At 42.1% G+C, this 17,189-nt stretch overlaps 55 non-coding genes across 55 annotated transcripts; all 55 read left to right on the top strand.

Annotated features, from left to right (window-relative positions):
- The first annotated feature begins 70 nt into the window (after positions 1–70).
- Trnas-aga lies at positions 71–152 on the top strand. Its single transcript has one exon. It is a non-coding gene; the product is annotated as a tRNA-Ser (tRNA).
- A 70-nt stretch (positions 153–222) lies between these two features.
- On the top strand, positions 223–304 carry Trnas-aga. The gene has a single exon. It is a non-coding gene; the product is annotated as a tRNA-Ser (tRNA).
- Positions 305–374: 70 nt separating this feature from the next.
- On the top strand, positions 375–456 carry Trnas-aga. The gene has a single exon. It is a non-coding gene; the product is annotated as a tRNA-Ser (tRNA).
- A 79-nt stretch (positions 457–535) lies between these two features.
- Trnas-aga lies at positions 536–617 on the top strand. Its single transcript has one exon. It is a non-coding gene; the product is annotated as a tRNA-Ser (tRNA).
- A 392-nt stretch (positions 618–1,009) lies between these two features.
- Positions 1,010–1,091, top strand: Trnas-uga. The gene has a single exon. It is a non-coding gene; the product is annotated as a tRNA-Ser (tRNA).
- Positions 1,092–1,170: 79 nt separating this feature from the next.
- On the top strand, positions 1,171–1,252 carry Trnas-uga. Its single transcript has one exon. It is a non-coding gene; the product is annotated as a tRNA-Ser (tRNA).
- Positions 1,253–1,655: 403 nt separating this feature from the next.
- Trnas-aga lies at positions 1,656–1,737 on the top strand. The gene has a single exon. It is a non-coding gene; the product is annotated as a tRNA-Ser (tRNA).
- A 1,016-nt stretch (positions 1,738–2,753) lies between these two features.
- On the top strand, positions 2,754–2,835 carry Trnas-uga. The gene has a single exon. It is a non-coding gene; the product is annotated as a tRNA-Ser (tRNA).
- A 78-nt stretch (positions 2,836–2,913) lies between these two features.
- Positions 2,914–2,995, top strand: Trnas-uga. The gene has a single exon. It is a non-coding gene; the product is annotated as a tRNA-Ser (tRNA).
- Positions 2,996–3,073: 78 nt separating this feature from the next.
- Trnas-uga lies at positions 3,074–3,155 on the top strand. Its single transcript has one exon. It is a non-coding gene; the product is annotated as a tRNA-Ser (tRNA).
- Positions 3,156–3,233: 78 nt separating this feature from the next.
- Positions 3,234–3,315, top strand: Trnas-uga. Its single transcript has one exon. It is a non-coding gene; the product is annotated as a tRNA-Ser (tRNA).
- Positions 3,316–3,391: 76 nt separating this feature from the next.
- Trnas-uga lies at positions 3,392–3,473 on the top strand. The gene has a single exon. It is a non-coding gene; the product is annotated as a tRNA-Ser (tRNA).
- A 415-nt stretch (positions 3,474–3,888) lies between these two features.
- On the top strand, positions 3,889–3,970 carry Trnas-uga. Its single transcript has one exon. It is a non-coding gene; the product is annotated as a tRNA-Ser (tRNA).
- Positions 3,971–4,378: 408 nt separating this feature from the next.
- Trnas-aga lies at positions 4,379–4,460 on the top strand. The gene has a single exon. It is a non-coding gene; the product is annotated as a tRNA-Ser (tRNA).
- A 78-nt stretch (positions 4,461–4,538) lies between these two features.
- Positions 4,539–4,620, top strand: Trnas-aga. Its single transcript has one exon. It is a non-coding gene; the product is annotated as a tRNA-Ser (tRNA).
- Positions 4,621–4,698: 78 nt separating this feature from the next.
- On the top strand, positions 4,699–4,780 carry Trnas-uga. The gene has a single exon. It is a non-coding gene; the product is annotated as a tRNA-Ser (tRNA).
- A 78-nt stretch (positions 4,781–4,858) lies between these two features.
- Trnas-uga lies at positions 4,859–4,940 on the top strand. Its single transcript has one exon. It is a non-coding gene; the product is annotated as a tRNA-Ser (tRNA).
- Positions 4,941–5,016: 76 nt separating this feature from the next.
- On the top strand, positions 5,017–5,098 carry Trnas-aga. Its single transcript has one exon. It is a non-coding gene; the product is annotated as a tRNA-Ser (tRNA).
- A 415-nt stretch (positions 5,099–5,513) lies between these two features.
- On the top strand, positions 5,514–5,595 carry Trnaf-aaa. Its single transcript has one exon. It is a non-coding gene; the product is annotated as a tRNA-Ser (tRNA).
- A 408-nt stretch (positions 5,596–6,003) lies between these two features.
- On the top strand, positions 6,004–6,085 carry Trnas-uga. The gene has a single exon. It is a non-coding gene; the product is annotated as a tRNA-Ser (tRNA).
- Positions 6,086–6,161: 76 nt separating this feature from the next.
- On the top strand, positions 6,162–6,243 carry Trnaf-aaa. Its single transcript has one exon. It is a non-coding gene; the product is annotated as a tRNA-Ser (tRNA).
- A 419-nt stretch (positions 6,244–6,662) lies between these two features.
- On the top strand, positions 6,663–6,744 carry Trnas-uga. Its single transcript has one exon. It is a non-coding gene; the product is annotated as a tRNA-Ser (tRNA).
- A 715-nt stretch (positions 6,745–7,459) lies between these two features.
- Positions 7,460–7,541, top strand: Trnas-uga. The gene has a single exon. It is a non-coding gene; the product is annotated as a tRNA-Ser (tRNA).
- Positions 7,542–7,615: 74 nt separating this feature from the next.
- Positions 7,616–7,697, top strand: Trnas-uga. The gene has a single exon. It is a non-coding gene; the product is annotated as a tRNA-Ser (tRNA).
- Positions 7,698–7,956: 259 nt separating this feature from the next.
- Positions 7,957–8,038, top strand: Trnas-aga. The gene has a single exon. It is a non-coding gene; the product is annotated as a tRNA-Ser (tRNA).
- A 226-nt stretch (positions 8,039–8,264) lies between these two features.
- On the top strand, positions 8,265–8,346 carry Trnas-uga. The gene has a single exon. It is a non-coding gene; the product is annotated as a tRNA-Ser (tRNA).
- Positions 8,347–8,605: 259 nt separating this feature from the next.
- Positions 8,606–8,687, top strand: Trnas-aga. The gene has a single exon. It is a non-coding gene; the product is annotated as a tRNA-Ser (tRNA).
- Positions 8,688–9,079: 392 nt separating this feature from the next.
- Trnas-uga lies at positions 9,080–9,161 on the top strand. Its single transcript has one exon. It is a non-coding gene; the product is annotated as a tRNA-Ser (tRNA).
- A 231-nt stretch (positions 9,162–9,392) lies between these two features.
- On the top strand, positions 9,393–9,474 carry Trnaf-aaa. Its single transcript has one exon. It is a non-coding gene; the product is annotated as a tRNA-Phe (tRNA).
- Positions 9,475–9,544: 70 nt separating this feature from the next.
- On the top strand, positions 9,545–9,626 carry Trnas-aga. The gene has a single exon. It is a non-coding gene; the product is annotated as a tRNA-Ser (tRNA).
- Positions 9,627–9,857: 231 nt separating this feature from the next.
- On the top strand, positions 9,858–9,939 carry Trnas-uga. The gene has a single exon. It is a non-coding gene; the product is annotated as a tRNA-Ser (tRNA).
- A 403-nt stretch (positions 9,940–10,342) lies between these two features.
- Trnas-aga lies at positions 10,343–10,424 on the top strand. Its single transcript has one exon. It is a non-coding gene; the product is annotated as a tRNA-Ser (tRNA).
- A 70-nt stretch (positions 10,425–10,494) lies between these two features.
- On the top strand, positions 10,495–10,576 carry Trnas-aga. Its single transcript has one exon. It is a non-coding gene; the product is annotated as a tRNA-Ser (tRNA).
- Positions 10,577–10,807: 231 nt separating this feature from the next.
- Positions 10,808–10,889, top strand: Trnas-uga. Its single transcript has one exon. It is a non-coding gene; the product is annotated as a tRNA-Ser (tRNA).
- Positions 10,890–10,963: 74 nt separating this feature from the next.
- On the top strand, positions 10,964–11,045 carry Trnas-uga. The gene has a single exon. It is a non-coding gene; the product is annotated as a tRNA-Ser (tRNA).
- A 759-nt stretch (positions 11,046–11,804) lies between these two features.
- Positions 11,805–11,886, top strand: Trnas-uga. Its single transcript has one exon. It is a non-coding gene; the product is annotated as a tRNA-Ser (tRNA).
- Positions 11,887–12,136: 250 nt separating this feature from the next.
- Trnaf-aaa lies at positions 12,137–12,218 on the top strand. The gene has a single exon. It is a non-coding gene; the product is annotated as a tRNA-Phe (tRNA).
- Positions 12,219–12,288: 70 nt separating this feature from the next.
- On the top strand, positions 12,289–12,370 carry Trnas-aga. The gene has a single exon. It is a non-coding gene; the product is annotated as a tRNA-Ser (tRNA).
- A 231-nt stretch (positions 12,371–12,601) lies between these two features.
- Trnas-uga lies at positions 12,602–12,683 on the top strand. The gene has a single exon. It is a non-coding gene; the product is annotated as a tRNA-Ser (tRNA).
- A 74-nt stretch (positions 12,684–12,757) lies between these two features.
- Positions 12,758–12,839, top strand: Trnas-uga. Its single transcript has one exon. It is a non-coding gene; the product is annotated as a tRNA-Ser (tRNA).
- Positions 12,840–12,937: 98 nt separating this feature from the next.
- Positions 12,938–13,019, top strand: Trnaf-aaa. The gene has a single exon. It is a non-coding gene; the product is annotated as a tRNA-Phe (tRNA).
- Positions 13,020–13,098: 79 nt separating this feature from the next.
- Positions 13,099–13,180, top strand: Trnas-uga. Its single transcript has one exon. It is a non-coding gene; the product is annotated as a tRNA-Ser (tRNA).
- A 374-nt stretch (positions 13,181–13,554) lies between these two features.
- Positions 13,555–13,636, top strand: Trnas-aga. Its single transcript has one exon. It is a non-coding gene; the product is annotated as a tRNA-Ser (tRNA).
- Positions 13,637–13,706: 70 nt separating this feature from the next.
- On the top strand, positions 13,707–13,788 carry Trnas-aga. The gene has a single exon. It is a non-coding gene; the product is annotated as a tRNA-Ser (tRNA).
- Positions 13,789–13,867: 79 nt separating this feature from the next.
- On the top strand, positions 13,868–13,949 carry Trnas-aga. The gene has a single exon. It is a non-coding gene; the product is annotated as a tRNA-Ser (tRNA).
- A 231-nt stretch (positions 13,950–14,180) lies between these two features.
- Trnas-uga lies at positions 14,181–14,262 on the top strand. The gene has a single exon. It is a non-coding gene; the product is annotated as a tRNA-Ser (tRNA).
- Positions 14,263–14,829: 567 nt separating this feature from the next.
- On the top strand, positions 14,830–14,911 carry Trnas-aga. Its single transcript has one exon. It is a non-coding gene; the product is annotated as a tRNA-Ser (tRNA).
- Positions 14,912–14,981: 70 nt separating this feature from the next.
- Positions 14,982–15,063, top strand: Trnas-aga. Its single transcript has one exon. It is a non-coding gene; the product is annotated as a tRNA-Ser (tRNA).
- A 79-nt stretch (positions 15,064–15,142) lies between these two features.
- On the top strand, positions 15,143–15,224 carry Trnas-aga. The gene has a single exon. It is a non-coding gene; the product is annotated as a tRNA-Ser (tRNA).
- Positions 15,225–15,598: 374 nt separating this feature from the next.
- Positions 15,599–15,680, top strand: Trnas-aga. The gene has a single exon. It is a non-coding gene; the product is annotated as a tRNA-Ser (tRNA).
- Positions 15,681–15,750: 70 nt separating this feature from the next.
- Trnas-uga lies at positions 15,751–15,832 on the top strand. Its single transcript has one exon. It is a non-coding gene; the product is annotated as a tRNA-Ser (tRNA).
- A 79-nt stretch (positions 15,833–15,911) lies between these two features.
- Positions 15,912–15,993, top strand: Trnas-aga. The gene has a single exon. It is a non-coding gene; the product is annotated as a tRNA-Ser (tRNA).
- A 231-nt stretch (positions 15,994–16,224) lies between these two features.
- Trnas-uga lies at positions 16,225–16,306 on the top strand. Its single transcript has one exon. It is a non-coding gene; the product is annotated as a tRNA-Ser (tRNA).
- Positions 16,307–16,385: 79 nt separating this feature from the next.
- Positions 16,386–16,467, top strand: Trnas-uga. The gene has a single exon. It is a non-coding gene; the product is annotated as a tRNA-Ser (tRNA).
- Positions 16,468–16,882: 415 nt separating this feature from the next.
- Positions 16,883–16,964, top strand: Trnas-uga. The gene has a single exon. It is a non-coding gene; the product is annotated as a tRNA-Ser (tRNA).
- Positions 16,965–17,189: the final 225 nt, after the last annotated feature.

The raw sequence follows: 17,189 nt of genomic DNA on the forward strand, positions 1-17,189 counted from the left end.
ATATATTTTTGTTTAAAAAATCCCTGTCCAAAATAACAAAGAGGTAAATATGCTATTTGAAAAATCCAAGGTTGCGGTGGCCGAGTGGTTAAGGCGTTGGACTAGAAATCCAATGGGATCTTCCCGCGCAGGTTCGAATCCTGCTCGCAACGATACATTTTTGTTTGAAAAATCCCTGATCAAAATAACAAAGAGGTAAAAAAGCTATTTGAAAAATCCAAGGTTGCGGTGGCCGAGTGGTGAAGGCGTTGGACTAGAAATCCAATGGGATCTTCCCGCGCAGGTTCGAATCCTGCTAGCAACGATACATTTTTGTTTGAAAAATCCCTGATCAAAAAAACAAAGAGGTAAAAAAGCTATTTGAAAAATCCAAGGTTGCGGTGGCCGAGTGGTTAAGGCGTTGGACTAGAAATCTAATGGGATCTTCCCGCGCAGGTTCGAATCCTGCCCACAACGATAAATTTTTCAACATTTTGTTTGAACAATCCCTGAACAAAATAGCAAAGCGGAAATGAAGCTAATTCAAAAATCCAATGTTGCGGTGGCCGAGTGGTTAAGGCGTTGGACTAGAAATCCAATGGGATCTTCCCGCGCAGGTTCGAATCCTGCTCGCAACGATACATTTTTGTTTGAAAAATCCCTGATCAAAATAACAAAGAGCTAAAAAAGCTATTTGAAGAATCCAAGGTTGGGGAGGCCGAGTGGTTAAGGCGTTGGAATAGAAATCCAATGGGATCTTTCCGCGCAGGCCCGAATCCTGCCCGCAACGATAAATTTTTCGACATTTCGTTTGAAGAATCCTTGTTCAGAATAACAAAGAGGAAATAGAGCTCTTTTAAAAATCTAATGTTGCGGTGGCCGAGTGGTTAAACCGTTGGAATAGAAATCCAATGGGATCTTCCCGCGCAGGCTCGAATCCTGCCCGCAACGATAAAGTTTTCGACATTTTGTTTGAAGAATACCTGATCAAAATAAAAAAGAAGAAAAGAAGCTATTTCAAAAATCCAAGGTTGCGATGGCCGAGTGGTTAAGGCGTTGGACTTGAAATCCAATGGGATCTTCCCGCGCAGGTTCGAACCCTGCCCGCAACGATACATTTTTCGACATTTTGTTTGAAGAATCCCTGATCAAAATAAAAAAGAAGAAAAGAAGCGATTTGAAAAATCCAAGGTTGCGGTGGCCGAGTGGTTAAGGCGTTGGACTTGAAATCCAATGGGATCTTCCCGCGCAGGTTCGAACCCTGCCCGCAACGGTTCTTTTTTTCTGCAAACACATTTCAAATACTTTATTGATCCAGTTACAATTTCGATGCAGTTTTATTATTTAAAAAAAGTAGGGACAAACATCCAAGGTTTCGGTGGCCGAGGAGTTAAGGCGTTATACTCAAAATCCCATGGGATCTACCCTCGCAGGATCGAATCCTGCCCGCAACGATATATTTTTGTTTGAAAAATCCCTGATCAAAAACACAAAGAGGTAAAAATGCTATTTGAAAAGTCCAAGGTTGGGGTGGCAGAGTGGTTAAGACGTTGGACTAAAAATTCAATGCGATCTTCCCGCGCAGATTAGAGTCCTGCCCGCAACGATATATTTTTGTTTAAAAAATCCTTGTCCAAAATAACAAAGAGGTAAATATGCTATTTGAAAAATCCAAGGTTGCGGTGGCCGAGTGGTTAAGGCGTTGGACTAGAAATCCAATGGGATCTTCCCGCGCAGGTCCGAATCCTGCTCGCAACGATACATTTTTGTTTGAAAAATCCCTGATCAAAATAACAAAGAGGTAAAAAAGCTATTTGAAAAATCCAAGGTTGCGGTGGCCGAGTGGTGAAGGCGTTGGACTAGAAATCCAATGGGATCTTCCCGCGCAGGTTCGAATCCTGCTAGCAAAGATACATTTTTGTTTGAAAAATCCCTGATCAAAATAACAAAGAGGTAAAAAAGCTATTTGAAAAATCCAAGGCTGCGGTGGCCGAGTGGTTAAGGCGTTGGACTAGAAATCCAATGGGATCTTCCCGCGCAGGCCCGAATCCTGCTCGCAACGATACATTTTTGTTTGAAAAATCCCTGATCAAAATAACAAAGAGCTAAAAAAGCTATTTGAAGAATCCAAGGTTGGGGAGGCCGAGTGGTTAAGGCGTTGGAATAGAAATCCAATGGGATCTTCCCGCGCAGGCCCGAATCCTGCCCGCAACGATAAATTTTTCGACATTTCGTTTGAAGAATCCTTGTTCAGAATAACAAAAAGGAAATAAAGCTCTTTTAAAAATCTAATGTTGAGTGGTTAAGGCGATGGACTTGAAATCCAATGGGATCTTACCGCACAGGTTCGAACCCTGCCCGCAACGGTTCTTTTTTCTTTAAACATATTTCTAATACTTTATTGATCCAGTTGAAATTTCGATGCAGTTTTATTATTTAAAAAAAGTAGGGACGAACATCCAAGGTTGCGGTGGCCGAGGAGTTAAGGCGTTGGACTAGAAATCCAATGGGATCTTCCCGCGCAGGTTCGAATCCTGCTAGCAACGATACATTTTTGTTTGAAAAATCCCTGATCAAAATAACAAAGAGGTAAAAAAGCTATTTGAAAAATCCAAGGTTGGGGAGGACGAGTAGTTAAGGCGTTGGAATAGAAATCCAATGGGATCTTCCCGCGCAGGCTCGAATCCTGCCCGCAACGATAAAGTTTTCGACATTTTCTTTGAAGAATGCCTGATCAAAATAAAAAAGAAAAAAAGCTATTTCAAAAATCCAAGGTTGCGGTGGAAGAGTGGTTAAGGCTTTGGACTTGAAATCCAATGGGGTATTCCCGCGCAGGTTCGAACCCTGCCCGCAACGATACATTTTTCGACATTTTGTTTTAAGAATCCCTGATTAAAATAAAAAAAAGAAAAGAAGCTCTTTGAACAATCCAAGGTTGCGGTGGCCGAGTGGTTAAGGCGTTGGACTTGAAATCCAATGGGATCTTCCCGCGCAGGTTCGAACCCTGCCCGCAACGATACATTTTTCGACATTTTGTTTTAAGAATCCCTGATCAAAATAAAAAAAAGAAAAGAAGCTCTTTCAACAATCCAAGGTTGCGGTGGCCGAGTGGTTAAGGCGTTGGACTTGAAATCCAATGGGATCTTTCCGCGCAGGTTCGAACCCTGCCCGCAACGATACATTTTTCGACATTTTGTTTTAAGAATCCCTGATCAAAATAAAAAAAAGAAAAGAAGCTCTTTGAACAATCCAAGGTTGCGGTGGCCGAGTGGTTAAGGCGTTGGACTTGAAATCCAATGGGATCTTCCCGCGCAGGTTCGAACCCTGCCCGCAACGATACATTTTTCGACATTTTGTTTTAAGAATCCCTGATCAAAATAAAAAAGAAAAGAAGCTATTTCAAAAATCCAAGGTTGCGGTGGCCGAGTGGTTAAGGCGATGGAATTGAAATCCAATGGGATCTTACCGCGCAGGTTCGAACCCTGCACGCAACGGTTCTTTTTTCTTCAAACAAATTTCTAACACTTTATTGACCCAGTTTCAGTTTCGATGCAGTTTTACCATTTAAAAAAAGTAGGGACGAACATCCAAGGTTGCCGTGGCCGAGTGGTTAAAGCGTTGGACTAGAAATCCAATGGGATCTTCCCGCGCAGGTTCGAATCCTGCCCACAACGATACATTTTTCAACATTTTGTTTGAACAATCCCTGAACAAAATAGCAAAGCGGAAATGAAGCTAATTCAAAAATCCAATGTTGCGGTGGCCGAGTGGTTAAACCGTTGGACTCCAAATCTAATGGGATCTTCCCATTCAGGTTCGAATCCTGCCCGCAACGATACATTTTTCGACATTTTGTTTGAAGAATCCCTGATCAAAATAAAAAAAAAGAAGCTATTTGAAAAATCCAAGGTTGAGGTGGCCGAGTGGTTAAGGCGATGGACTTGAAATCCAATGGGATCTTACCGCACAGGTTCGAACCCTGCCCGCAACGGTTCTTTTTTCTTTAAACATATTTCTAATACTTTATTGATCCAGTTGAAATTTCGATGCAGTTTTATTATTTAAAAAAAGTAGGGACGAACATCCAAGGTTGCGGTGGCCGAGGAGTTAAGGCGTTGGACTAGAAATCCAATGGGATCTTCCCGCGCAGGTTCGAATCCTGCTAGCAACGATACATTTTTGTTTGAAAAATCCCTGATCAAAATAACAAAGAGGTAAAAAAGCTATTTGAAAAATCCAAGGTTTGGGAGGACGAGTAGTTAAGGCGTTGGAATAGAAATCCAATGGGATCTTCCCGCGCAGGCTCGAATCCTGCCCGCAACGATAAAGTTTTCGACATTTTCTTTGAAGAATGCCTGATCAAAATAAAAAAGAAAAAAAGCTATTTCAAAAATCCAAGGTTGCGGTGGAAGAGTGGTTAAGGCTTTGGACTTGAAATCCAATGGGGTATTCCCGCGCAGGTTCGAACCCTGCCCGCAACGATACATTTTTCGACATTTTGTTTTAAGAATCCCTGATCAAAATAAAAAAAAGAAAAGAAGCTCTTTCAAAAATCCAAGGTTGCGGTGGCCGAGTGGTTAAGGCGTTGGACTTGAAATCCAATGGGATCTTCCCGCGCAGGTTCGAACCCTGCCCGCAACGATACATTTTTCGACATTTTGTGTTAAGAATCCCTGATCAAAATAAAAAAAAGAAAAGAAGCTCTTTCAAAAATCCAAGGTTGCGGTGGCCGAGTGGTTAAGGCGTTGGACTTGAAATCCAATGGGATCTTCCCGCGCAGGTTCGAACCCTGCCCGCAACGATACATTTTTCGACATTTTGTTTTAAGAATCCCTGATCAAAATAAAAAAAAGAAAAGAAGCTCTTTGAACAATCCAAGGTTGCGGTGGCCGAGTGGTTAAGGCGTTGGACTTGAAATCCAATGGGATCTTCCCGCGCAGGTTCGAACCCTGCCCGCAACGATACATTTTTCGACATTTTGTTTTAAGAATCCCTGATCAAAATAAAAAAGAAAAGAAGCTATTTCAAAAATCCAAGGTTGCGGTGGCCGAGTGGTTAAGGCGATTGACTTGAAATCCAATGGGATCTTACCGCGCAGGTTCGAACCCTGCACGCAACGGTTCTTTTTTCTTCAAACAAATTTCTAACACTTTATTGACCCAGTTTCAGTTTCGATGCAGTTTTACCATTTAAAAAAAGTAGGGACGAACATCCAAGGTTGCCGTGGCCGAGTGGTTAAAGCGTTGGACTAGAAATCCAATGGGATCTTCCCGCGCAGGTTCGAATCCTGCCCACAACGATACATTTTTCAACATTTTGTTTGAACAATCCCTGAACAAAATAGCAAAGCGGAAATGAAGCTAATTCAAAAATCCAATGTTGCGGTGGCCGAGTGGTTAAACCGTTGGACTCCAAATCTAATGGGATCTTCCCATTCAGGTTCGAATCCTGCCCGCAACGATACATTTTTCGACATTTTGTTTGAAGAATCCCTGATCAAAATAAAAAAAAAGAAGCTATTTGAAAAATCCAAGGTTGAGGTGGCCGAGTGGTTAAGGCGATGGACTTGAAATCCAATGGGATCTTACCGCACAGGTTCGAACCCTGCCCGCAACGGTTCTTTTTTCTTAAAACATATTTCTAATACTTTATTGATCCAGTTGAAATTTCGATGCAGTTTTATTATTTAAAAAAAGTAGGGACGAACATCCAAGGTTGCGGTGGCCGAGGAGTTAAGGCGTTGGACTAGAAATCCAATGGGATCTTCCCGCGCAGGTTCGAATCCTGCTAGCAACGATATATTTTTGTTTGAAAAATCCCTGATCAAAATAACAAAGAGGTAAAAAAGCTATTTGAAAAATCCAAGGTTGGGGAGGACGAGTAGTTAAGGCGTTGGAATAGAAATCCAATGGGATCTTCCCGCGCAGGCTCGAATCCTGCCCGCAACGATAAAGTTTTCGACATTTTGTTTGAAGAATGCCTGATCAAAATAAAAAAGAAAAAAAGATATTTCAAAAATCCAAGGTTGCGGTGGCCGAGTGGTTAAGGCGTTGGACTTGAAATCCAATGGGATCTTCCCGCGCAGGTTCGAACCCTGCCCGCAACGATACATTTTTCGACATTTTGTTTGAAGAATCCCTGATCAAAATAAAAAAGAAAAGAAGCTATTTCAAAAATCCAAGGTTGCGGTGGCCGAGTGGTTAAGGCGATGGACTTGAAATCCAATGGGATCTTACCGCGCAGGTTCGAACCCTGCACGCAACGGTTCTTTTTTCTTCAAACAAATTTCTAACACTTTATTGACCCAGTTTCAATTTCGATGCAGTTTTACCATTTAAAAAAAGTAGGGACGAACATCCAAGGTTGCCGTGGCCGAGTGGTTAAAGCGTTGGACAAGAAATCCAATGGGATCTTCCCGCGCAGGTTCGAATCCTGCCCACAACGATACATTTTTCAACATTTTGTTTGAACAATCCCTGAACAAAATAGCAAAGCGGAAATGAAGCTAATTCAAAAATCCAATGTTGCGGTGGCCGAGTGGTTAAACCGTTGGACTCCAAATCTAATGGGATCTTCCCATTCAGGTTCGAATCCTGCCCGCAACGATACATTTTTCGGCATTTTCTTTGAAGAATACTTAATCAAAATAAAAAAGAAGAAAAAAAGCTATTCAAAAATCCAAGGTTGCGGTGGCCGAGTGGTTAAGGCGTTAGACTTGAAATCCAATGGGGTCTTCCCGCGCAGGTTGGTACCCTGCCCGCAACGGTTCTTTTTTCTTCAAACACATTTCTAATACTTTATTGATTCATTTTCAATTTCGATGCAGTTTTATTATTTAAAAAAGGTAGGGACGAACATCCAAGGTTGGGGAGGCCGAGTGGTTAAGTCGTTGGAATAGAAATCCAATGGGATCTTCCCGCGCAGGCCCGAATCCTGCTCGCAACGATATATTTTTGTTTGTAAAATCCCTGATCAAAAAAACAAAGAGGTAAAAATGCTATTTGAAAAGTCCAAGGTTGCGGTGGCCGAGTGGTTAAAGCGTTGGACTAAAAATGCAATGCGATCTTTCCGCGCAGATTAGAGTCCTGCCCGCAACGATATATTTTTGTTTAAAAAATCCCTGATCAAAATAACAAAGAGGTAAAAATGCTATTTAAAAAATCCAAGGTTGCGGTGGCCGAGTGGTTAAGGCGTTGGACTAGAAATCCAATAAGATCTTCCCGCGCAGGTTCGAATCCTGCTCGCAACGATACATTTTTGTTTGAAAAATCCCTGATCAAAATAACAAAACGGTAAAAAGGCTATTTGAAAAATCCACGGTTGGGGAGGCCGAGTAGTTAAGGCGTTGGAATAGAAATCCAATGGGATCTTCGCGCGCAGGCTCGAATCCTGCCCGCAACGATAAAGTTTTCGACATTTTGTTTGAAGAATGCCTGATCAAAATAAAAAAGAAGAAAAGAAGCTATTTCAAAAATCCAAGGTTGCGGTGTCCGAGTGGTTAAGGCGTTGGACTTGAAATCCAATGGGATCTTCCCGCGAAGGTTCGAACCCTGCCCGTAACGATACATTTTTCGACATTTTGTTTGAAGAATCCCTGATCAAAATAAAAAAAAAGAAGCTATTTGAAAAATCCAAGGTTGAGGTGGCCGAGTGGTTAAGGCGGTGGACTTGAAATCCAATGGGATCTTACCGCACAGGTTCGAACCCTGCCCGCAACGGTTCTTTTTTCTTAAAACATATTTCTAATACTTTATTGATCCAGTTGAAATTTCGATGCAGTTTTATTATTTAAAAAAAGTAGGGACGAACATCCAAGGTTGCGGTGGCCGAGGAGTTAAGGCGTTGGACTAGAAATCTAATGGGATCTTCCCGCGCAGGTTCGAATCCTGCCCACAACGATAAATTTTTCAACATTTTGTTTGAACAATCCCTGAACAAAATAGCAAAGCGGAAATGAAGCTAATTCAAAAATCCAATGTTGCGGTGGCCGAGTGGTTAAGGCGTTGGACTAGAAATCCAATGGGATCTTCCCGCGCAGGTTCAAATCCTGCTCGCAACGATACATTTTTGTTTGAAAAATCCCTGATCAAAATAACAAAGAGGTAAAAAAGCTATTTGAAGAATCCAAGGTTGGGGAGGCCGAGTGGTTAAGGCGTTGGATTAGAAATCCAATGTGATCTTCCCGCGCAGGCCCGAATCCTGCCCGCAACGATAAATTGTTCGACATTTTGTTTGAAGAATCCCTGATCAAAATAAAAAAAAAGAAGCTATTTTAAAAATCCAAGGTTGAGGTGGCCGAGTGGTTAAGGCGATGGACTTGAAATCCAATGGGATCTTACCGCACAGGTTCGAACCCTGCCCGCAACGGTTCTTTTTTCTTAAAACATATTTCTAATACTTTATTGATTCAGTTAAAATTTCGATGCAGTTTTATTATTTAAAAAAAGTAGGGACGAACATCCAAGGTTGCGGTGGCCGAGGAGTTAAGGCGTTGGACTAGAAATCTAATGGGATCTTCCCGCGCAGGTTCGAATCCTGCCCACAACGATAAATTTTTCAACATTTTGTTTGAACAATCCCTGAACAAAATAGCAAAGCGGAAATGAAGCTAATTCAAAAATCCAATGTTGCGGTGGCCGAGTGGTTAAGGCGTTGGACTAGAAATCCAATGGGATCTTCCCGCGCAGGTTCGAATCCTGCTCGCAACGATACATTTTTGTTTGAAAAATCCCTGATCAAAATAACAAAGAGCTAAAAAAGCTATTTGAAGAATCCAAGGTTGGGGAGGCCGAGTGGTTAAGGCGTTGGAATAGAAATCCAATGGGATCTTCCCGCGCAGGCCCGAATCCTGCCCGCAACGATAAATTTTTCGACATTTCGTTTGAAGAATCCTTGTTCAGAATAACAAAGAGGAAATAGAGCTCTTTTAAAAATCTAATGTTGCGGTGGCCGAGTGGTTAAACCGTTGGACTAGAAATCTAATGGGATCTTCCCGCGCAGGTTCGAACCCTGCCCGCAACGATACATTTTTCGACATTTTGTTTTAAGAATCCCTGATCAAAATAAAAAAGAAGAAAAGAAGTGATTTCAAAAATCCAAGGTTGCGGTGGCCGAGTGGTTAAGGCGATGGACTTGAAATCCAATGGGATCTTACCGCGCAGGTTCGAACCCTGCCCGCAACGATACATTTTTCGACATTTTGTTTGAAGAATCCCTGATCAAAATAAAAAAGAAGAAAAGAAGCTATTTCAAAAATACAAGGTTGCGGTGGCCGAGTGGTTAAACCGTTGGACTCCAAATCTAATGGGATCTTCCCATTCAGGTTCGAATCCTGCCCGCAACGATATATTTTTGTTTGTAAAATCCCTGATCAAAAAAACAAAGAGGTAAAAATGCTATTTGAAAAGTCCAAGGTTGCGGTGGCCGAGTGGTTAAGGCGTTGGACTAAAAATGCAATGCGATCTTTACGCGCAGATTAGAGTCCTGCCCGCAACGATATGTTTTTGTTTAAAAAATCCCTGATCAAAATAACAAAGAGGTAAAAATGCTATTTGAAAAATCCAAGGTTGCGGTGGCCGAGTGGTTAAGGCGTTGGACTAGAAATCCAATGGGATCTTCCCGCGCAGGTTCGAATCCTGCTCGCAACGATACATTTTTATTTGAAAAATCCCTGATCAAAATAACAAAGAGGTAAAAAAGCTATTTAAAAAATCCAAGGTTGGGGAGGCCGAGTAGTTAAGGCGTTGGAATAGAAATCCAATGGGATCTTCCCGCGCAGGCTCGAATCCTGCCCGCAACGATAAAGTTTTCGACATTTTGTTTGAAGAATGCCTGATCAAAATAAAAAAGAAGAAAAGAAGCTATTTCAAAAATCCAAGGTTGCGGTGGCCGAGTGGTTAAGGCGTTGGACTTGAAATCCTATGGGATCTTCCCGCGCAGGTTCGAACCCTGCCCGCAACGGTTCTTTTTTTCTGCAAACACATTTCAAATACTTTATTGATCCAGTTACAATTTCGATGCAGTTTTATTATTTAAAAAAAGTAGGGACAAACATCCAAGGTTTCGGTGGCCGAGGAGTTAAGGCGTTATACTCAAAATCCCATGGGATCTACCCTCGCAGGATCGAATCCTGCCCGCAACGATATATTTTTGTTTGAAAAATCCCTGATCAAAAACACAAAGAGGTAAAAATGCCATTTGAAAAGTCCAAGGTTGGGGTGGCCGAGTGGTTATAGCGTTGGACTAAAAATGCAATGCGATCTTTCCGCGCAGATTAGAGTCCTGCCCGCAACGATATATTTTTGTTTAAAAAATCCCTGTCCAAAATAACAAAGAGGTAAATATGCTATTTGAAAAATCCAAGGTTGCGGTGGCCGAGTGGTTAAGGCGTTGGACTAGAAATCCAATGGGATCTTCCCGCGCAGGTTCGAATCCTGCTCGCAACGATACATTTTTGTTTGAAAAATCCCTGATCAAAATAACAAAGAGGTAAAAAAGCTATTTGAAAAATCCAAGGTTGCGGTGGCCGAGTGGTGATGGCGTTGGACTAGAAATCCAATGGGATCTTCCCGCGCAGGTTCGAATCCTGCTCGCAACGATACATTTTTGTTTGAAAAATCCCTGATCAAAATAACAAAGAGGTAAAAAATCTATTTGAAAAATCCAAGGTTGGGGAGGCCGAGTAGTTGAGGCGTTGGAATAGAAATCCAATGGGATCTTCCCGCGGAGGCTCGAATCCTGCCCGCAACGATAAAGTTTTCGACATTTTGTTTGAAGAATGCCTGATCAAAATAAAAGAGAAGAAAAGAAGCTATTTCAAAAATCCAAGGTTGCGGTGGCCGAGTGGTTAAGTCGTTGGACTTGAAATCCAATGGGATCTTCCCGCGCAGGTTCGAACCCTGCCCGCAACGATACATTTTTCGACATTTTGTTTGAAGAATCCCTGATCAAAATAAAAAAAAAGAAGCTATTTGAAAAATCCAAGGTTGAGGTGGCCGAGTGGTTAAGGCGATGGACTTGAAATCCAATGGGATCTTACCGCACAGGTTCGAACCCTGCCCGCAACGGTTCTTTTTTCTTAAAACATATTTCTAATACTTTATTGATCCAGTTGAAATTTCGATGCAGTTTTATTATTTAAAAAAAGTAGGGACGAACATCCAAGGTTGCGGTGGCCGAGGAGTTAAGGCGTTGGACTAGAAATCTAATGGGATCTTCCCGCGCAGGTTCGAATCCTGCCCGCAACGATACATTTTTCGACATTTTGTTTTAAGAATCCCTGATCAAAATAAAAAAAAGGAAAGAAGCTCTTTCAACAATCCAAGGTTGCATTGGCCGAGTGGTTAAGGCGTTGAACTTGAAATCCAATGGGATCTTACCGCGCAGGTTCGAAGCCTGCCCGCAACGGTTCTTTTTTCTTCAAACAAATTTCTAACACTTTATTGACCCAGTTTCAATTTCGATGCAGTTTTACCATTTAAAAAAAGTAGGGACGAACATCCAAGGTTGCCGTGGCCGAGTGGTTAAAGCGTTGGACTAGAAATCCAATGGGATCTTTCCGCGCAGGTTCGAATCCTGCCCACAACGATACATTTTTCAACATTTTGTTTGAACAATCCCTGAACAAAATAGCAAAGCGGAAATGAAGCTAATTCAAAAATCCAATGTTGCGGTGGCCGAGTGGTTAAACCGTTGGACTCCAAATCTAATGGGATCTTCCCATTCAGGTTCGAATCCTGCCCGCAACGATACATTTTTCGGCATTTTCTTTGAAGAATACTTAATCAAAATAAAAAAGAAGAAAAAAAGCTATTCAAAAATCCAAGGTTGCGGTGGCCGAGTGGTTAAGGCGTTAGACTTGAAATCCAATGGGGTCTTCCCGCGCAGGTTCGTACCCTGCCCGCAACGGTTCTTTTTTCTTCAAACACATTTCTAATACTTTATTGATTCATTTTCAATTTCGATGCAGTTTTATTATTTAAAAAAGGTAGGGACGAACATCCAAGGTTGCGGTGGCCGAGGAGTTAAGGCGTTGGACTAGAAATCCCATGGGATCTACCCTCGCAGGATCGAATCCTGCCCGCAACGATATATTTTTGTTTGTAAAATCCCTGATCAAAAAAACAAAGAGGTAAAAATGCTATTTGAAAAGTCCAAGGTTGCGGTGGCCGAGTGGTTAAGGCGTTGGACTAAAAATGCAATGCGATCTTTACGCGCAGATTAGAGTCCTGCCCGCAACGATATGTTTTTGTTTAAAAAATCCCTGATCAAAATAACAATAAGGTAAAAATGCTATTTGAAAAATCCAAGGTTGCGGTGGCCGAGTGGTTAAGGCGTTGGACTAGAAATCCAATGGGATCTTCCCGCGCAGGTTCGAATCCTGCTCGCAACGATACATTTTTGTTTGAAAAATCCCTGATCAAAATAACAAAGAGGTAAAAAAGCTATTTAAAAAATCCAAGGTTGGGGAGGCCGAGTAGTTAAGGCGTTGGAATAGAAATCCAATGGGATCTTCCCGCGCAGGCTCGAATCCTGCCCGCAACGATAAAGTTTTCGACATTTTGTTTGAAGAATGCCTGATCAAAATAAAAAAGAAGAAAAGAAGCTATTTCAAAAATCCAAGGTTGCGGTGGCCGAGTGGTTAAGGCGTTGGACTTGAAATCCTATGGGATCTTCCCGCGCAGGTTCGAACCCTGCCCGCAACGATACATTTTTCGACATTTTGTTTGAAGAATCCCTGATCAAAATAAAAAAAAAGAAGCTATTTGAAAAATCCAAGGTTGAGGTGGCCGAGTGGTTAAGGCGATGGACTTGAAATCCAATGGGATCTTACCGCACAGGTTCGAACCCTGCCCGCAACGGTTCTTTTTTCTTAAAACATATTTCTAATACTTTATTGATCCAGTTGAAATTTCGATGCAGTTTTATTATTTAAAAAAAGTAGGGACGAACATCCAAGGTTGCGGTGGCCGAGCGGTTAAGGCGTTGGACTAAAAATCTAATGGGATCTTCCCGCGCAGGTTCGAATCCTGCCCACAACGATACATTTTTCGACGCTTTGTTTGAAGAATCCTTGTTCAGAAAAACAAAGCGGAAATGAAGCTAATTCAAAAATCCAATGTTGCGGTGGCCGAGTGGTTAAGGCGTTGGACTAGAAATCCAATGGGATCTTCCCGCGCAGGTTCGAATCCTGCTCGCAACGATACATTTTTGTTTGAAAAATCCCTGATCAAAATAACAAAGAGATAAAAATGCTATTTGAAAAATCCAAGGTTGCGGTGGCCGAGTGGTTAAGGCGTTGGACTAGAAATCCAATGGGATCTTCCCGCGCAGGCCCGAATCCTGCCCGCAACGATATATTTTTGTTTGTAAAATCCCTGATCAAAAAAACAAAGAGGTAAAAATGCTATTTGAAAAATCCAAGGTTGCGGTGGCCGAGTGGTTAAGGCGTTGGACTAGAAATCCAATGGGATCTTCCCGCGCAAGCCCGAATCCTGCCCGCAACGATATATTTTTGTTTGTAAAATCCCTGATCAAAAAAACAAAGAGGTAAAAATGCTATTTGAAAAATCCAAGGTTGCGGTGGCCGAGTGGTTAAGGCGTTGGACTAGAAATCCAATGGGATCTTCCCGCGCAGGTTCGAATCCTGCTCGCAACGATACATTTTTGTTTGAAAAATCCCTGATCAAAATAACAAAGAGGTAAAAAAGCTATTTGAAGAATCCAAGGTTGCGGTGGCCGAGTGGTTAAGGCGTTGGACTAGAAATCTAATGGGATCTTCCCGCGCAGGTTCGAATCCTGCCCACAACGATACATTTTTCGACGCTTTGTTTGAAGAATCCTTGTTCAGAAAAACAAAGCGGAAATGAAGCTAATTCAAAAATCCAATGTTGCGGTGGCCGAGTGGTTAAGGCGTTGGACTAGAAATCCAATGGGATCTTCCCGCGCAGGTTCGAATCCTGCTCGCAACGATACATTTTTGTTTGAAAAATCCCTGATCAAAATAACAAAGAGGTAAAAAAGCTATTTAAAAAATCCAAGGTTGGGGAGGCCGAGTAGTTAAGGCGTTGGAATAGAAATCCAATGGGATCTTCCCGCGCAGGCTCGAATCCTGCCCGCAACGATAAAGTTTTCGACATTTTGTTTGAAGAATGCCTGATCAAAATAAAAAAGAAGAAAAGAAGCTATTTCAAAAATCCAAGGTTGCGGTGGCCGAGTGGTTAAGGCGTTGGACTTGAAATCCAATGGGATCTTCCCGCGCAGATTCGAAACCTGCCCGCAACGATACATTTTTCGACATTTTGTTTGAAGAATCCCTGATCAAAATAAAAAAAAAGAAGCTATTTGAAAAATCCAAGGTTGAGGTGGCCGAGTGGTTAAGTCGATGGACTTGAAATCCAATGGGATCTTACCACACAGGTTCGAACCCTGCCCGCAACGGTTCTTTTTTCTTAAAACATATTTCTAATACTTTATTGATCCAGTTGAAATTTCGATGCAGTTTTATTATTTAAAAAAAGTAGGGACGAACATCCAAGGTTGCGGTGGCCGAGGAGTTAAGGCGTTGGACTAGAAATCTAATGGGATCTTCCCGCGCAGGTTCGAATCCTGCCCACAACGATAAATTTTTCAACATTTTGTTTGAACAATCCCTGAACAAAATAGCAAAGCGGAAATGAAGCTAATTCAAAAATCCAATGTTGAGGTGGCCGAGTGGTTAAGGCGTTGGACTAGAAATCCAATGGGATCTTCCCGCGCAGGCCCGAATCCTGCCCGCAACGATATATTTTTGTTTGTAAAATCCCTGATCAAAAAAACAAAGAGGTAAAAATGCTATTTGAAAAATCCAAGGTTGCGGTGGCCGAGTGGTTAAGGCGTTGGACTAGAAATCCAATGGGATCTTCCCGCGCAGGTTCGAATCCTGCTCGCAACGATACATTTTTGTTTGAAAAATCCCTGATCAAAATAACAAAGAGGTAAAAAAGCTATTTGAAGAATCCAAGGTTGCGGTGGCCGAGCGGTTAAGGCGTTGGACTAGAAATCTAATGGGATCTTCCCGCGCAGGTTCGAATCCTGCCCACAACGATACATTTTTCGACGCTTTGTTTGAAGAATCCTTGTTCAGAAAAACAAAGCGGAAATGAAGCTAATTCAAAAATCCAATGTTGCGGTGGCCGAGTGGTTAAGGCGTTGGACTAGAAATCCAATGGGATCTTCCCGCGCAGGTTCGAATCCTGCTCGCAACGATACATTTTTGTTTGAAAAATCCCTGATCAAAATAACAAAGAGATAAAAATGCTATTTGAAAAATCCAAGGTTGCGGTGGCCGAGTGGTTAAGGCGTTGGACTAGAAATCCAATGGGATCTTCCCGCGCAGGCCCGAATCCTGCCCGCAACGATATATTTTTGTTTGTAAAATCCCTGATCAAAAAAACAAAGAGGTAAAAATGCTATTTGAAAAATCCAAGGTTGCGGTGGCCGAGTGGTTAAGGCGTTGGACTAGAAATCCAATGGGATCTTCCCGCGCAAGCCCGAATCCTGCCCGCAACGATATATTTTTGTTTGTAAAATCCCTGATCAAAAAAACAAAGAGGTAAAAATGCTATTTGAAAAATCCAAGGTTGCGGTGGCCGAGTGGTTAAGGCGTTGGACTAGAAATCCAATGGGATCTTCCCGCGCAGGTTCGAATCCTGCTCGCAACGATACATTTTTGTTTGAAAAATCCCTGATCAAAATAACAAAGAGGTAAAAAAGCTATTTGAAGAATCCAAGGTTGCGGTGGCCGAGTGGTTAAGGCGTTGGACTAGAAATCTAATGGGATCTTCCCGCGCAGGTTCGAATCCTGCCCACAACGATACATTTTTCGACGCTTTGTTTGAAGAATCCTTGTTCAGAAAAACAAAGCGGAAATGAAGCTAATTCAAAAATCCAATGTTGCGGTGGCCGAGTGGTTAAGGCGTTGGACTAGAAATCCAATGGGATCTTCCCGCGCAGGTTCGAATCCTGCTCGCAACGATACATTTTTGTTTGAAAAATCCCTGATCAAAATAACAAAGAGGTAAAAAAGCTATTTAAAAAATCCAAGGTTGGGGAGGCCGAGTAGTTAAGGCGTTGGAATAGAAATCCAATGGGATCTTCCCGCGCAGGCTCGAATCCTGCCCGCAACGATAAAGTTTTCGACATTTTGTTTGAAGAATGCCTGATCAAAATAAAAAAGAAGAAAAGAAGCTATTTCAAAAATCCAAGGTTGCGGTGGCCGAGTGGTTAAGGCGTTGGACTTGAAATCCAATGGGATCTTCCCGCGCAGGCTCGAATCCTGCCCGCAACGATAAAGTTTTCGACATTTTGTTTGAAGAATGCCTGATCAAAATAAAAAAGAAGAAAAGAAGCTATTTCAAAAATCCAAGGTTGCGGTGGCCGAGTGGTTAAGGCGTTGGACTTGAAATCCAATGGGATCTTCCCGCGCAGATTCGAAACCTGCCCGCAACGATACATTTTTCGACATTTTGTTTGAAGAATCCCTGATCAAAATAAAAAAAAAGAAGCTATTTGAAAAATCCAAGGTTGAGGTGGCCGAGTGGTTAAGTCGATGGACTTGAAATCCAATGGGATCTTACCACACAGGTTCGAACCCTGCCCGCAACGGTTCTTTTTTCTTAAAACATATTTCTAATACTTTATTGATCCAGTTGAAATTTCGATGCAGTTTTATTATTTAAAAAAAGTAGGGACGAACATCCAAGGTTGCGGTGGCCGAGGAGTTAAGGCGTTGGACTAGAAATCTAATGGGATCTTCCCGCGCAGGTTCGAATCCTGCCCACAACGATAAATTTTTCAACATTTTGTTTGAACAATCCCTGAACAAAATAGCAAAGCGGAAATGAAGCTAATTCAAAAATCCAATGTTGAGGTGGCCGAGTGGTTAAGGCGTTGGACTAGAAATCCAATGGGATCTTCCCGCGCAGGTTCGAATCCTGCTCGCAACGATACATTTTTGTTTGAAAAATCCCTGATCAAAATAACAAAGAGGTAAAAAAGCTATTTGAAGAATCCAAGGTTGGGGAGGCCGAGTGGTTAAGTCGTTGGAATAGAAATCCAATGGGATCTTCCCGCGCAGGCCGGAACCTGCCCGCAACGATAAATTGTTCGACATTTTGTTTGAAGAATGCCTGATCAAAAAAAAAAAAGAAGCTATTTCAAAAATCCAAGAT

This window comes from Nematostella vectensis, chromosome 14, assembly GCF_932526225.1.
Source record: "Nematostella vectensis chromosome 14, jaNemVect1.1, whole genome shotgun sequence".
Taxonomy (NCBI): domain Eukaryota; kingdom Metazoa; phylum Cnidaria; class Anthozoa; order Actiniaria; family Edwardsiidae; genus Nematostella; species Nematostella vectensis.